This window comes from Chrysochloris asiatica, unplaced genomic scaffold (genome assembly GCF_000296735.1).
Source record: "Chrysochloris asiatica unplaced genomic scaffold, ChrAsi1.0 scaffold00072, whole genome shotgun sequence".
NCBI lineage: Eukaryota > Metazoa > Chordata > Mammalia > Afrosoricida > Chrysochloridae > Chrysochloris > Chrysochloris asiatica.
The window spans coordinates 6487133-6492313 of NW_006408590.1; the positions used below are offsets into that span (position 1 = coordinate 6487133).

At 37.9% G+C, this 5181-nt stretch overlaps 1 pseudogene; it reads left to right on the forward strand.

Moving 5' to 3' along the window:
* The first annotated feature begins 263 nt into the window (after positions 1-263).
* LOC102835706 lies at positions 264-4386 on the forward strand (annotated as a pseudogene).
* Positions 4387-5181: the final 795 nt, after the last annotated feature.

Genomic DNA, 5181 nt, shown 5'->3' on the forward strand with positions numbered 1-5181 from the left:
CTTACTGTATAACTTCACTGTACTAGATCTAGACCCATGAGACCCACCTGCCCTCTATCCCTTGACACCTTGAGCCTTCAGTCACTTGCTTGTTACGTTGTACATATCTGACACAAAGTAGGTTATCAGTAAATATTTATTTGATAAATTAAAGAATACTTGCTGATTAATTGGGCCCCTCACCTTTCTACAACCTTCCTGAAAGATAAGTTTCTGAAAGGGAACTTCTCTTTCCTACCCCATGCCAGAGTGTATTAGTGTCCATGACCACTTACAGCAAGAAGAAAGAAGATACACAGGAGAACAATCCCATTTGCACCAAGCCTCTGTCATATTCTGGCATACTCATTTCCACCCCAGTAAGCACCTCAAGCTAGACAATACAACTCCACTTCTGAACTTTTCTGGGTAATTATAAAGCCTTTCCAAAGATTCAGAAGTCTTTGTGGGTAAGTTATGATGGAGAGAAAACAGGAAAAACAGAAAGCTATTTTGAGGATTCCACAGACAAGGTTAAAGGGCATGAAATTTTCATAGATTCTAGAGAGAAATATCAAAGTATCAAACAAGAGGAGGAAATGCTACATCTAAGTGTGAGGGCCACAAGTAGACGGTACAGCATGATTCCAAATAATTTGAGAGTTCTTTTTATAAATTCCTTGGGAATGTTGGGCTGTAAGACCAGTGTGATAGGGTTTCTAGGCTTATGATCAGTAAAAATTGACCATAAGCCTCTGAGGGTGAGAACTTTTCTGTTTGCCACACAATGTTTTGCCTAAGGTCTAAAAACAAAAGTAAAATGTGAAAATTGATAGGAATTTAGAAATTTATTATATTATTCCTTTGTCAGCTTTTGTTAATAATAAATGCAATTATTCTTCAAGCAATAGACTTTTTCAACATAGATTCCTGACTAACATATTCCAAACAAGAAAATAATTAAATGGCACTATCGTCTCTCATACTTCAAACATGTTGTCAGGAGGGACCAGTCACTGGAGAAGGATATCATGTTTGGTAAGGTGGAGGGTCAGAGAATAAGAGGAAGACCCCCAATGAGATGGATTGGCCAAGTGACCGCACTTATGGACTCAAGCGTGGCAACAGTAGTGAGGTTGGCCTAGGATTGGTCAGTGTTTCATTCTGCTGTGCATAAGGTCGCTGTGAGTCAGTACCGACTTGATGGCACCTAACAACAACCACAACAACATCAATACAAAGGGAGTACAGTGGCTTTGTAGGATAAACACTGGACTGTGAACCACAAGGTTGGCAGTTCAAGGCCATCAATGGCTCCATGCAAGAAAGAAGCGGCTTTTTGCTCCTGCAAAGATGTACAGCCTCGGAAACCCTGTGTTGTTGTTGCTAAATGCTGCTGAGTCAGTTCTGAATCATAGGGCTCCTGTATAGAGTTTCCAAGGCTGTACATTTTATTGGGGCCAGAAAGCCTCTTCTTTCTTCCATGGAAGCAGCTGATTGGTCCCAACCACCATTGTTTTGGTTCACAGCCCAGTACTATCATACAGAGTCACCGTGGTCTCTCAGAAACCCTATACAGAGATGCTATGAGTTGAGCCAACTCTACACCACTTAACAAGAAGTTGGTAGCATCTAAGGTCCCATAAGTGACTAGAGATAAACATCCTATGTTGTTGTTTTTTCCACAAATCAGTGAGGCAATCCAATATGGCAAATTCTTGGTTGAAAAAAACTACTTCATCCCATTCTGTCTTCTTGTTTACATATATCTTTTAATTGATTCTGAAAACAAGGTAGGAGTCCCATGGTCAAACAGTGAACCTGTGGCAGACTCTAGTCTCCTAATTTTAAGGTCAGATGCTAAGAACAATTCACACTTCTGGTTACTGACAATGTCCAAAGTCAGTCTTATAAATCTGGCTACATATAAACTGAGTCATAAGGCTTTACTCTTTGGAATATATACTATAGACAAAGTATTATATCAATATTTTCCCATTAAACCTAATAGTTTTGTTTACTTGTGTCTCCAGTTCCAACTCATAGCGACCCTGTACAGGGTTTCCAAGGCTGTAAATCTTTACGAGAGCAGAAAGCCTCATCTTTCTCTTGTGGAACAGCTGGTAGTTTCGAACTGCTGAAAAGGTTTGCAGCCCAATTCGTAACCACTACGCTACCAGAGCTCCAATAACTAGAACAGTCCATGGCACATGATAGGTACTCGATAAATATTTGTTGAATGAAATAAACTAAAACCCAACAGTAAGGTAGTACCAAAACGAACTCCAGCTAGCAACATGATACTTACAAACAGAAAAGCATAATAAGATACTAGTACCCACTCATCATAATTTCTAAAATTATAAAGAATGATAATATTAAGAGTTATTGAGGATATAAAATAATTAGAACCTCCACATATGCCTTATAAAAGTATGATTTGGTTCAACCACTTTTAGAAAACTGTTAATATCTATTAAAGGTAAACATATACCTACTGCATGTCCTAGCAATTTCGGCTCCTACATGTACATATTCAATAGATGAGTAAATATATATGCCCAAAGAGATGTAAAATTGCTGTGGGAACTGACTTGATGGTACCTAACAACAACAACAACATTACTATTCAACACAGTAAAAACTAACTCAGCCTACCACCCCACAGAAATGCTCCAATTACTTCTTAGTACCTTCGACAGATGAGGCCAGTGTCCAGGGTACTGGCTCTTTGTCTTACTTGGGCTTTTGCCAAAGATGTAAAATTTGTTGCAGACGCTCAAGTCCTATTTCTTCAAGGTGTAGACTTTTTCGCCAACACTGTAGTGTTACTATGGCACCAAAGGGAAGAACAGTGATTACTGAATAGAACTGGGCAAGCTCCAAAGTAACAAAAGATGGTGTGACTGTTGCTAAGTTAATGGACGTAAAGGTTAAACACAAAAATATTGGGGTTACTTGTTCCGGATGTTGCCAACAGCACAAATGAAGAGGCTGGGGATGGCACCACCACTGTTAACTGTATTGGCACACTCTATTATTGCCAAGGAAGGTTTCAAGAAGTTTAGCAAAGGCGCTAACGCAGTGGAAATTAGGAGAGGTATAAGTTAGCTGTTGATGCTGTAATTGCTGAACTTCAGAAGCAGTCTAAACCTGTGACAACTCCTAAAGAAATTGTGCAGGTTGCTATAATTTCTGCAACTGGAGACAAAGAAATTGGCACCATTATTTCTGATGCCATGAAAAAGGTTGGGAAAAAAGGTGTCATCACAGTAAAAGATGGGAAAACCTTGAATAATGATTTAGAAATTATTGAAGGCATGAAGTTTGACTGAGGTTATATTACCCCATACTTTATTAATACATCAAAAGGTCAAAATGTGAATTCCAGGATGCCTATGTTCTATTGAATGAAAAGAAAATTTCTAGTGTTCAGTCTATTGTATATGCTCTTGAAATTGTCAATGCTCATCATAAGCCATTGGTCATATTGCTAAAGATGTTGATGGAGAACCTTTTAGTACTCTCATTTTGAATAGGCTAAAAGTTGGCCTTCAAGTTGTAGCCGTCAAAGCTCCCAGTTTTGGTGACAATAGAAAGAACCAGCTTAAAGACATGGCTATTCCTACTGGTGATGTGGTATTTGGAAATGAGGAATTAACACTGAATCTTGAAGATAATTCAGGCTCATGACTTAGGGAAAATTGGAGAGGCCAATGGGACCAAAGATGATGCCACGTTTTTGAAAGGAAAAGGTGACAAGGTTCAAATTGAAAAAGGCATTCAGGAAATTGTTGAGCAGTTAGACATCACAACTAGAGAATATGAAAAGGTAAAGCTGAATGAACAACTAGCAAAACTTTCAAATGGAGTAGCTGTACCAAAAGTTGGTGGGACAAGTGATGCGGAAGTGAATGAAAAGAAAGACAGGGTTACAGATGCCCTCAATGCAACACAAGCTGCTAATGGAGAGGACGTTGTTCTTGGAGGCGGCTGTGCTCTGCTTCAGTGCATGCAAGCCTTGGACTCACTAACTCCAGCAAATGAAGATTTAAAAAAATAATTGGTATAGAAACTATTAAAAGAACACTCAAAATTCCTACAATGACTATTGCTAAGAAAGCAGGGACTGAAGGATCATTGATAGTTGAGAAAATTATTCAGTGTTCCTCAGAAGTTAGTTATGATGCTATGCTTGGAGATTTTGTCAATATGATAGAAAATGGCATCAGTGATCAAGCCAAAGTTGGAAGAACTGCTTTATTGGAGGCTGCTGGAGTGGCCTCCCTGTGAACCACAGCAGAAGTTGTAGTCACAGAAATCCCTAAGGAAGAGAAGGACCCTGGCATGGGCAGAATGGGTGGAATGGGAGGTGGTATGGGAGGTATGGGAGGTGACATGTTCTAGTTCCCAGAACAGTGTTTTACCATTTATCAATGAACAGTAACAGGAAACTGAAGTCAGTGTTCCTCACCAATAATGTCAGAGAAGTCACTTAAGGAGAAGAAAATGTCTGAAGAAAAGCCTGGCTGATGTTTAAGAATACCACTTATAACCATCAGATACTGGTTTCAATTGACAAAATTGTTTATCGCTATCATTGTCCATGCCTACAGATAATTTATTTTGTATTTTTGAATAAAAAGGGCATTTGTACATTCCTCATACTAGGTGCAAGAGCCATTACCTATATACTGCTTTCAATGTAAATCATGGAGGCATTTTTATTACTATTCTGTTAAAATCAGGATTTTAGTGCTTGCCATCACTAGAGAAATAAAGAAGCAACCTTTCTGTGGAGAGTATTGTGTACAAAGTAGAGAAATAACCAATTATGTGAACTTTGTGTGATAAAAACTTGTTTAAAGTAAAAAAAAAAAAAAAAGGCTATTAATGAGAAGAGAAGGAAGAAACTTTCTGGGCTTTGGAAATAGTCTATATCTCGATTTACATGGTGGTTACAGATGTGAGTACATCTTTAAAATACATAAAGTTATATGCTTATGATGCATGTACTATATAAAGGCTATATTTCAATTTTAAAAGAGAGGAAAAAAATCATGAAAAATTAAATGGTAAAAATGTGAATTATGTTAATATAAAAATATGCATATGTATGACATAAGAAATTAAGAACTTCTCCTACACACATACACACACAAATTTGCATACTCTTCCTACATTGACATAAAACATGTATGT